Raw genomic sequence first — 12527 nt, forward strand, 5'->3', positions numbered from 1 at the left:
AAGCACAGGCCTGTCATCAAAAGAGAGGATTCTAGGCTATATGGACATTTGGTGTGGTGCAGTATGGCTGTTTTTATTTTCTTAATTCTAATACTAGTCTATAATTTGACCAGAAGAGGGTTAGACCAATCATGGCCATGCTTTGTGTGTAGCAGGACTGTAGGACCAAAGCTCTGTGTAGTGGACCCTGGCACTCCCAGCCTCTTACAGCTTTGATAGACATATTCATCTTTACTAGCTGAAGTATAGATTTGAAATGTGTAGAAGAACTGTAATTCTACTCTAGCTTTCTTAGAAAGCTTGGCAACCTGGAATGCAGTTTTTAAAGCCAGTGTGAAATTTTGTGAATATCTTAACTATTTACCTCTTGGGTAATTAATTATTAAAGCTAGCAGAATACAAAATTCAACACATTGTGAAGCCATGTGGTCTAATCTAACAAATAATTCGAGGTTTTAGAACTTTTATTATGGCAGTTGTTTTACCAATTTACAGGTTAATTTCCTTCTGACACAGTAGTAATTGCAAAATGGGAAAATAATGTGCGTGACATTTGTTAATTCTTTTGACTGCTCCTTTGATGATTGATCTGATCTCTTCACTATTTATTCATAATATTCTTCACACTGAAATAGTCCAATAAAAGTATAATACCCAAAAATGAAATGTATTCTTCTTGAATAGAACCTGGGAGCTGTATATAGAGCTTACTTTAGTGGAAATTAAGGGCATGTATCGGCTTTATGTCCTAATAATACATAGATCTTCACCAAATGGATACCAGAAAAAATGTTTCATTGCTTAGAATTGCAAAGCTTTCCAGGGCCACACCCACTCTCGGCTGTCACGTTAAGCTCCCGTTTTGTCTTTATTTTGTGCGTGTTATTCCTGAAGTTTTGTTTTTATAAAAATAAAATGACACAACTCATGGGAGCACTGGGTTATTATAACTTGGTGTTTTTGTAAGGAAATGTAGCATTGTAGTAATGCATAAGAAATAAAAAATGCGAAGACTGGAAACTGGCTAACGAAGGTGAAACTGACCTGTCCATCTTAATTATCCAAGAATGCAAAGTGTGTGTTGCAAGGGGGCAGACAGCATGAGCATTGAAAAAGAAATTTGATATTTTTTGCCAAGAATATTTCTGAATAGCTGTTCTGTAATATCTGCTATTCCACCTTTGTTAGTTCTAACACACACAGTCATCAGTATTTGCTAGCTGGAGTTATTTTAGGTCCATTTAGTTTTATTAAACTTGATGCCTCATTGCTATAGACTGTGATCTATTGGACTGATACCTGGGAATCAGGAGCTCTACAATCTCCTTCTGCTGTTGACTCTCTAGCCTGGAGTTAGATCGCTTAATATCTTCCTTCCATCTTGAGAATAAGAGCAGTACAACTATATTTGAGGCTATACAGATATAAGTAGTAACATACTCCAATTAAGAACGGTAAACTGTGCACTGCTCTGACTCTGCCCATCCTCTGAATAAGGATGGATGGTAATAAAGGTGACAAACACTGACCCCAAAAGTATTCGACACTGGAGCTTGTAATACTTGGCTGAGTACGTAAGACCTCAATTTAAATTTTCTGTTGTATTCGCTGTGGATATAAAATCTCATTGTGGGGCAAACATTTTACAGGATTGCAGTTAAATGGTAGAGGTGTAATGCTTACAGAATTCAGAGGCTGCTCACACAATGAGCAAAATAATTAATGCACCTTTTATAAAAGCCAGCTGACAACATGTATGCCCTGGGATATTACCACTTCTATGAAGAAAGTCATTATGTTGATTTGGTATTTCTCTGCAAGTTGGCAGTAGGCCAGTATATTGGTTCAGCAAATAAATCTTAGTTGTCTAGCTTTTTTTAAAAACAGTCTAATATCCTGACTTTATTTTGTTCTTTGCATTAGAAGGTAGTCTTCTAGATGGTAACACGACTGGAATTTTCTTGACTTTCAGTGGGAAAAATAAATGTTGACTGAATTTACTTTTGTTCTCAAAACTCTGTGGAAACTAGGAGGATATTGGTAATATGGATTGCTTAACAGTTCAAAAAAATTAATATTTTCATGTTCCCATCCATTGCAAAACCTGTAGGTTCTTTCAGATAGTACACCAGTCCTTTGTTCCTGTTGCCAACAAATAAGAAATAAAATCATTAAACCACTCAACACTGTTTTTTAACTTGTCCTTCCCCCCCCCACCCCCCGCCAGGGACTTAGATTCTTTCTCTTCCTTGTAGGAGACAGTGACATTATATATTGATGTTGGTTAGGAAAGGCTTAGTGGAATCTATGAAGAATAAGAAGTAAGGCTGTTAATTTAGTTACAAAAAGAACAAGAAGTCCTGTGGCACCATATGAAGGAACAGATATTTTGGAGCATAAGCTTTTGTGGGCAAAGACAAAGCGGTCTTTGCCCATGAAAGCTGATGCTCAAAATATCTGTTAGCCTATAAGGTGCCACAGGACTTCTTCTTGTTGTTGAAGATACAGACTAACTCAGCCATCTCTTTGCATTTAATTACAGTTAACTAATGATTAAGTTATTTGAGTTAATTGCAGTGTTAAAAGATGAAATATTTTGGATGTTTTTGTACGTTTTCAGTATTGATTTAAATTACAGCACCAAATATGAAGTGTGCACTGCTCACTTCAGATTATATTTGATTACAAGTATGTAGACTGTAAAAATGATAAATAAAATAGTATTTTTCAGTTCTCATGCAAGTACTGTAGTATAATCTCTTTATTGTGAACAAGCAATTTAAAAATATAGAGTTTTTGGTTACATAACCACACTCAAAACCAAAATATTATAGAACTTTAGAGCTCTCAGGTACTACTTCTACCATTTGCTGAGGCAAACAAGTTTGTTTATATTGATAGGAAATACTGCTGCCTGCTTCTTATTTACAGTGTTACCAGAAAGTGAGATGGTGTATTTGCATAGCACTTTTGAAGCTAGAGTTGCAAGCTATTTATTGCAAGGTAAGCTAAACATTCAAGTGCCTCTTCATGCTTTGGCCACGATTCCTGAGGACACGCTTCCATGCTGATGCTCAGTTAAAAAACAAATGCGTTACTACACTTGTGGCTGAATTCCTTGCAGAAGGATTGTCTCCTGCTCTGTTTTGCCCACTTTGTTGTGTTGTGTTGTGTTACAGCAGTCTCAGATGAAGACCCAGCATGGCCATCTCTACACTAGCCAAAAACTTCGAAATGGCCATGCAAATGGCCATTTCGAAGTTGACTAATGAAGCGCTGAAATACATATTCAGCGCCTCATTAGCATGTGGGCAGCCACGGCACTTCAAAATTGACACGGCTCGCTGCCACTCGGCCCGTCCAGACGGGGCTCCTTTTTGAAAGGACCCCGGCTACTTCGAAGTCCCCTTATTCCTATGAGCAGATGGGAGTAAGGGGACTTCAAAGTAGCCGGAGTCCTTTCGAAAAGGAGCACCATCTGGACAAGCCGTGTCAATTTCTAAGTGCCGTGGCCGCCCGCATGCTAATGAGGCACTGAATATGTATTTCAGCGCTTCATTAGTCAACTTTGAAATGGCCATTTGCATGGCCATTTTGAAGTTTTTGGCTAGTGTAGACGTAGCCTGTGTGTGTGTGAGAGAACTTTTTCACAGCAGATCAGAAAAATGCAAAGACAGCCCTGATAAAAGGCAGTGTTTCCTAAACCTAAATCAGATTGAGCAATATAAAGAGTTCTGTTGGGGGGTGGGGAGAGTTTTTTTTCTAAGCAGATCCTCCTCTCACTAAGGGGGAAAAGCTATTTTATTTTCATGGAAACTAAACAGAAAATAACAGAAAATGACTCCTGATTAGCATTGGGGATTTCAACTGAAATTATGAAGGAATTTTGAAATTAAAGTGTTACAAATGAGACCAAATTTTCCTTTTTATTAAAGCTTACAAAAGATTTGCTTCCTTTTACAGTTTTTATGTGGAATTCCTTATTTGTAAGTTGTCATAGCATTAGTTAATTAGTTCAAATACTTGAATTATTTGGCCAAAATAGAGAGCAGTTAATGTACTGCACCTCGGAGCTTTTTTAGATCTTGATGGTGCTAAAAAGCAAAAGTTGCAACTCATAAGTTTCTGGTTTAAAACTACCAGTCAAAAAAGATGATGTAATATTACAACTTGTAAGTGCAAGTCTTGAAGTTTGGACCTACCATTACGGATGGTTTTAATAGTTTTGCTGTTAGGTGGTTCTTTTGGGTTATATGAGAAACTATAATATTAATTCAGAAAAAAAGAGCAGTCAAGTAGCACTTCAAAGACTAACAAAATAATTTATTAAGTGAGTTTTCGTGGGAGAGACCCACTTCTTCAGACCATAGCCATACCAGAACAGACTCAATATTTAAGGCGTAGAGAACCAAAAACATCAAGGTTGACAAATCAGAAAAAAATGATCAAGGTGAGCAAATAGAGAGCAAAGGGGCTGGGGGGGTGAGGGGGAGTCAAGAATTAGATTCAGCCAGGTATGCAAAAGAGCTCCTATAGTGTCACAGAAAATTTGCATCCCAGTTCAAACCACATGTTAATGTGTTGAATTTGAATACGAAAGAGTTCAGCAGTTTCTCTTTCCAAAACAAAGTGAAAATTCTTCTTCAATAAGACGCAAACTTTTAAACCATTAACAGAATGGCCCACTACATTAAAATGTAGACTAACTGGTTTGTGGATCAGGAATGTTTTGATGTCTGTTTTGTGCCCATTAACTCTGTCTGAGAGAGTTTGAAGTCTGTCCAATATCCAAAGCATCTGGGCATTGTTGACACATGATGGCATATATGATGTTAGTTGAGGAACAAGAGTGTGCCCTTGATTCTGTGCATAACCTGGTTAGGTCCAGTGATGTTTTGGATTGTTCTCTTTCAGTGGATAGGTCTACACAGCAAAGTGATTTTGAAATAACAGCCATTTTGAAATAACTCCCGTAGCATCTATACAATGTAACTACATCGAAATAATTTCAAAATAAGTTAACCTAATTCTGTGAGGCATAGTGGCTGTGTAGACAGAAGAGAGTACAGGACAGAGGACAATAATCTGTCAAAATGCATGATTTTTGAGTTGCACTTAACTCGCATAACATGAGTTAAGTGCAACTCAAAATCGTACTGACCTGGACCTGCGTGGCCCCGGTTCAAAACCCCCATGGCCTGGTTCACCTCTTCCATGTCTTGTCCACGCCACCCTCCCCAACCGCATGGCTCTGGCTCAGCTCCATGTCTGCCCCCCCCCCCACTTCCCTGACCCCAACCCATGTCAAGGCTTAACCCTCCCCAGCTGTGCCCCAAACTCCAGGACTTACCTTTCAAAAGGAGCTCTAGGTGCTCCTGCTGCTTCCCTGGCTGCAGAACCTGCTTTCCATTTCAGAAAAAAACTGCCCCCCCCCAACTCATGCAAAATTCAAGTTATGCTAAGGGGAGTGAGAATGCAACCCTCGCATAACTCAGGACTACTGAATTTCAAAATAAACCATAGTGCATCCAATGGCTCTATTTCATAATAGGCTCCACTTGTGTAGACACTGTATTTCGAAATTGCAAAAATGAATTTTTGCATGTAACAGCATTATTTCAAAATAAGTTGTTCCAGAATACTTTATTTGAAATAAGGCTGCTATGTGTGTTAAAGAAACATCCTTTGAAATCTGTTGACTTTTTACAAAGTCTGCATAATCTGTTCAGTGAGCGAATGGTTGTTTTAAATTAACATCACTAAGAGTACTATATTTGATTTAGAAAACAAGTGGTTTTTCTCCGAATCTACGTTCACTCTTAAATGCAATCAGGACAGAGAACAAGAGGAGGGGATAAGGTGGCACAGAGAATGGTTGATCAGTGCTGATGTGTTCTGCCAGTTGCTGAAATCTGAACCAAGGTAGTTCTGAATTGTTAATTGCTATTTGAACCTGTACTGAATTAATCTTTTCAGTTGTTCAGTGGCTCACACTGGGAGTGGGATGTGCTCCCAGATGAGACACTGACAAAGAAGTGAATGGCTTTGGAATGATTTCCAAGGCAATTAGTTTTAGTCAATTGTTTATTCTTTGCTTAAAGAGAATTTGAGAGGCTATTTACTTATCTTGAGCCTTAACGGAGTCACTGTGGATACCAACTGGGAGAAGATCACCAACATAGATGCAGCAATTCCAAGAAAATGTCAGGGTTGCTTGTATGAAAATTACAAGAAGACCTTAATCTACAGGTGACCCCTCAACCCACCCTTGAATTTCTTCAAGTTGTTGGGGGTGAGGAGGCAGAATGAGAGGGAAATTCAAAGTGGTTATTCACTCTCTAGTTCTGATATAATTGTGCTCCATTCCCATCCTGGTTGTTCCTTCCTTCTAAACAAGAGGACGTTATGCCCAGGCCAGTGTGACATCTGAATTACTGGTTTTGTTTTTAAAAGTGGGCTTAAAAATATTAGCCAGTTCTTCAGGAGAAGAGAACTGATCTACTTATAATTTCTTTGTGGTGGCGCTCACACACAAGAAACAAATCAATAATTCTTGAAGGTGGATCCTTTTTTCCTTTGTTGGCCAGGATTCAACAGTGTTAGGTAATCTTTCATTGGAATGTGTACCTTTTTTTGTTTGTTTTTTTATTTAAGTGCTATTGAAAGAAACGTATTTAGCTGTGATGTGTATGTGTTCATACTGTGTGAACAAGCTAAGACAACAGTCTGTCACTTAACTGAGATTTTCTATGGTGTAGTAAGGTAGAACTAAATTTTTCTGGATTTTAGTCCTGCATTATAATATGCAACATATTTCAGAAATTAAACTTGTACAGGAGACCCCTGACTTTCGCAGAGGTTGTGTTCCTGTGCAACCTCACGAAAGAAAAGTTTCACATTACTTGGGGGAGCCAAGAAAAGGACCAGCACATCAGCTCTGGTCAGTTTGCCCATTCCAGTGAGTGGGGGGAGCTGGAGTCTGGCTCCCAGCTCCCTGCCACTCACAGGAGACAGGGGAACTGATGAGTGCTGCTTCCTTGGTCAGTTTCCCCTCCCCTGTGAGCATGGGGAGCTGAAGCTTGGCTCCCAGCTCCCTGCTCCTCACAGGACACGGGAAACTGATGAGTGCTGCTGCTCTGGTCAGTTTCCCAGCTCCCCACCACTCAGTCATGTTAACCTGAGATTTGTGCAGTTTGAGTGCGCATATCTTGAGGTTCTGCTGTACAAGGGCTGACTGTTAGATTTTCAGCGTTGTATACTAAATACTGTAGGGGTTGGTTTGAGTCCTAATTCATGTTCCCGCTAATCATTTTTCATTCATGCACAGAATAAATTTTTATGTGCACTGAGTCATGTGAAAACGTGCACCACCAGCAGAAATGGGTGCTTAGCTCTGGGTGCTCTGCTAGTCAACTAGGTGGCATTTAAATATCTTCTGAGTGGACACACAAGCACCCAGATTACAGGGAATGCTGGTTCTGACAGTTTTTCTGTGGTGTTAAATAATTTGGTGGATTAGTTCACCATATCTATTTGTACTATATTGTATGGGCACATTTTTATGATTAATTAAATTGTGCCATTTTTAACTTTCATATCAGAACAGGAACTGATAAACTTTATCAGATTTGAGGTGTATTTTGTCTGCTTTTTTTATCTGATGCTCAGCACCAGATGGCTCGGACGAAGGTGTAAGAAACTTGAATGATAACCTGCTTTGGACAGGGCACAATAGTTGTGTCATTTGTAGTTAGAATACATCCTCTCTGACATTTCGTTTTAACAAACGAATAAACAAAACAAAAAAGCAGTCATGTAGCACTTCAAAGATTAACAAAATAATTAAAATAAAATTTTTTTTAGTCTTTAAAGTGCTACATGACTGCTTTTTGTTTTGATAGAATACAGACTAACATGGCTATCTCTCTGATATTATTAAACAAACGGTAAGGGCTAGTGCAAGCCTGATTCAGAGGCTTCACTGCTTAGCCCATTGCTGTCGAATGACATGTTAACTAAGGCTATGTCTACACTAGAGATAGAAGTTGAGGCTGATATGCAATTTTAGCTATGCCAATGGCATAGCTAAAATAGACTTATAGGTGATGGACTGTCATGTCTGTCTACATGGAAGAAAGTTGATGGGAGCATTTATCCCTTCCTTATTCCTTGCCTCTTGTGAGGAGTTCCGGGGTCAATTTTGAACCCCGAAAGCGGCGTTTTAATAATATTGAATAATACTTGGCTTTTACTTAACAGGATCTTAAACTGCTTTAGAAAAGGGCTGCAAGAAATTGAGAATTGCTGAAAAGTGATGCTTTTCTCCATAAGTAGCAGCTGAATGATCAAGTCCATTTGTAATAAAATGCAAAAATTACTCAGTATCAGAGAGGAAGTTAAATTAGTCTGTCTTCGAAAACAACAAGAGTCCTGCGGCACCTTATAGACCAACAGTTAGTTTGGAGCATAAGCTTTTGTGGGGAAAGAGCCGCTTCGTCAGATGCATCTGTTAGTCTATAAGGTGCCACAGGACAAAAATTATATAATTTATTGTCCAGATAAATAGCATCTTGAATAGTGCCAAAAGTAAAATTTTAGGGATCTAAGCAAAAATCATTCCTTTGGCCTTTTAAAAACTGATAGAATCAAGTGCCTTTCTGGATGAGAATTGTTTGAAAGATTACAGTACAAATATGACAGAAGTACAATTACCCTTTTATTTCCTTATTTGGCAGCTTTTCTGTGTTCGCACAGGTGTGGGCTACTGGTCTGAGTAGGCAGCTGAGTCAGTCATCCCAATTTTTACTGACTTTTCTACAAAACCTTTAGCAAGTCATTTTAGCCTCACTGTCTCGTCTTAACTCATCTGTTAAATGCTTACTTGGCATCCATAAATTTTAAAATGCTTTACAAGGCCAAGTGTGAAAGTACAAAAGCATGAAAACAATGTCAAGAAGATTTGAGAACTTTGATACTCAATATTGTGGTTGAACTTTGTTTTCTTAGGCATGTAAGTGATGTGGATTTAATCAGGTGGTAGGGTGTGGCTCATTGCCAACTATTTAAGCTTTCCCCTCTTTTGAGGTGCTTGTGCAAATAAGAACTACATAGAGCCCTGAAGTGACCTCTCTAGAAGTTGAGGAATCACCAATAAACTAAAAAAGTTTGCTCATGTAACTCATTAAATCCTAGAGGATTAGCATTCATTTTTTCCTGTACATCCACATAACTATCCGAAAATAACTAAACCTAAAATTTGAGGCTTGTGAAAGTGATTTCCTCCTAATGTATGTACTTAAGAGGATTTTGAAATCCTCTTTGGTACAAGAGAAGCAGAGTCTAATTTTAATCCAGTGGAATGGTGCTTAATAGCTTTTTTTGGTTTTTTTGTCACTTATTCTTAATAGTTCAGAAATTAGATCACCAAAAGTATTTGACCTTTTTTACCTCTGTTGCTGAAACTACTGTCATGAAGTAATTTCACTAATATTTCCAATGAGATTAGACTGTTAACACTGTATGCAGGAAGTTACCTTCCTCTCTATTAGGCTGTGTGTACACTATGGTGATCTTTGAAAAAAATGATCTTCTGGAAGATCTTTCAAAAAAGCACATCCACACGCAAAAAAAGCAGATCAAAAGAGCAATCTGCTCTTTCAGAAGAGCATCCACACAGCCCTTGCCCTTTTGAACAAAGGGCACCTGGAGCATCTACACACACTTTTATGCAAAAGAATCTTTTGGAAGAGGGCGCTCCTTCTTATTTGGGAGAGGAAGAGGTCTTCTGGAAAAAGCACCACATTTGTTTGAAAGGAATCAGAAAGAGAGCATTTCATATGTGGGTGCTTCATTTGCTCTTTTGGAAGAGGGACTGATTTTCCAAAAGGACTTGCTAATGTAGACATGGCCTATGTGTATATGAATAGTGCCCTGCTAATGTGGGTGCTTTCATGGTAATAAGTAGTAAAACCCGTTCCTATTGCAGGTATTCTATTTTTAAGTAGTATTGTGAGATATTTGCATTTGCTGGGCATTGGTTCAATTTTACTCACTTTATTTGCAAGACAAGCCCTGAGCATTTAATGAAACAGAATTCTAGTATGGCTTTTGAATGTGACAGAGGAGTTTGTCATTTGTTGACGGTATTGGACTGAGTATTTTGAACTACATCATTTAGTTGTGAACAAAGATTTGCAGTGCTGTCTTCACATAGCTATCCATCAAACCTTCTTGAGACCTGTAAACACTTGTAACACACAGCTTCCCAGGGCAACTGCACAGAGAAGGGAGCATTGTAATTAATACATAAATCAAGTGTACCCAATTTGGTAGTACTGGCTTTTCAATTTGCCTTAAAAATGTATGGTCACTCTTGTTTTTAAGACAGGCTGGAATACTTCTATGCTATATTCTGGGTGCCCTGAGCTCCATAAAATCGTGCTTGCTCAATTTCTGACTTGTAATTTTCCCCAGATGAAGAGCAGTCCATCTTATTTACAGAGCTGTCATGCACTTGTGGCTAGATTGAGATCACAAATCCTTTTTCACTTGGAGCCAGCCAAGCCAGATGTGATTTCTGTCAAATAACAAAGATTTTTGTTCATGCAGTGCCTTCAGATTTCCTACATATACATGACACGTTTATCTGAAAAAGGTTCACGTATACTGTAGCTAGAAATAACACTTCAATTTTACGGAGACGCTTTCTTTCCATTTTAATGTATTTGCTGTGTAGCTTGTTGAAGGGTGTAAATCATGAAATTCTAGCAATAAATAACTAGTGTCTAAGATGGTACAACTGAGGTGACTCCTACAAAGTGTGTTTTCATGCTAGTTCTTGACTTACTAGTCCATCTGTTTCTTTAAGATGACGATTGGCAGGGCCTCCTGCATGGACCTTTGAACAGCTAATAACATTTAGTTGTAACTTATTTGAAGACAGTCTGAAAACTGTTTTTCTCCCACTGCCTGCAACATATTCCATATTGCTGGGGTTCAGAGGAAATAAAAACTGCACTAACTGATCTTTCTGAATTAAAGGCTTCTGTATGTGCCCTACTTACTCAATATAAGAATACCTAATCCCATGGATTTCATTTGCCTCACTGTAGCACAGAGATGAATAATTACTTTTCTCTAATGCAGATGAAAGTGTTGGGGGGAGGGGAGGTTTAATTGAGTGCCCATTAGGAAATGTTGTTAATATTTAATTTTAAGTGCTCTGTGCTAATGAATTCATTTAACATTAATCAAAATAGCAGTGATGGTAGTTGATTTCTATGTAGTGTATATTTCTTCTGTAATGCACATTACAGCCTGTGGTCCTGCACTATTTTGTGCTTATCTCTGTGAAAGTTCTTAAAAATTTCTTACAGCCTTCAGCCAATTATGTGTAAAGGAAGCAGATCTAAATAGATTGTAAACTGCTTGCCATCAGAGCCTTAAATCATTTAAGTGCTAATGGTATGATTCTTGAGATAGAAATATTTCGCTTTATGGTTTGTGTGCTTCCAACTAGCTGAACTCTGGAAATGTACATTCTTTTTCTAAGTCTGAATGCCCAAATGGATATTAAGCTTTCTGTATTAGAAAGTAGTTGTCCCACTAAGATGATATTAATGTAACAAGCCACTTAACCAGCTTATTTGGGACTTAGCAGGCATATGCACTGTATGCACATGAATATAAGTATATTGGCAGTCAATTTACATAGAAGCATATGGTATAGCATCACCTATTCTCGAGTGGACATGGCAACTAAGTGAACAAATGGACCTCTATGAGCAGGTCATTTGGATCCTGGTGAATGCCAATTGGTTATGAAAGGACTATAATATATAGATTTTTTTTTTTTTTTTTTTTTTTTAAAAAAGAATTTCAAGCAGTAAGGGGACTTTGAAGGAGCGGGGGCCTTTGAAGTACCCATGGCTACATGCGAGTCAACACGTCAGAGTTTCACACTTCGAAATTGCTGCGGTGGAGATTTTTGACTAATGAAGTACTGCATATGCACCACAGCACTTAATTAGTAATCTCCTGACACCCTAATTACCATGCCCCCTTCAAAGTTCAGGGCTAGTGTAGACACAGCCAAAGTGTCTTACTGTCATCTACAATCCAGTGAGGTAAAGAATAGATATATAGACTCAGGAATACACATGACAGATTTGCAGCAATGATTCAGAAGTATCGGTGCTTTATATGGATCTTTAAAAAGATGTGAGGTAAATAGCACTCACCAAGAGAGGCGAATGGGGCACTTCGTGAAGAACTCTTTGCCAGACAATATAAATCAAATTATGGTGGGTTGCTTCTGTTGTAGACCAAGAAGTATGAGAGGAAGACCTGAATTTGTAGCTAGTAGATCAGTGCCAAGCCAGTGGAAACTGAGTCCCTAGAACAAATGGAAGGCTCCTTGTCACTAATTAAAAGATTAAGTCCCTGCAGGGAGAAGGTACTGGTCTTGAGATACAAGGTCAGTGGAGTTTCTTTGATCTTTCTATCTAATCTATATTTATGCATAAAAA

General features: G+C 38.3%; 1 protein-coding gene across 5 annotated transcripts in view; it reads left to right on the forward strand.

Annotated features, from left to right (window-relative positions):
* MAGI3 (membrane associated guanylate kinase, WW and PDZ domain containing 3) overlaps window positions 1-12527 on the forward strand; it is a 194052-nt gene that overhangs the window by 8888 nt on the left and 172637 nt on the right. The gene's annotated exons all lie outside the window — the stretch shown is intronic.

This window comes from Carettochelys insculpta, chromosome 26 (assembly GCF_033958435.1).
Source record: "Carettochelys insculpta isolate YL-2023 chromosome 26, ASM3395843v1, whole genome shotgun sequence".
NCBI lineage: Eukaryota > Metazoa > Chordata > Testudines > Carettochelyidae > Carettochelys > Carettochelys insculpta.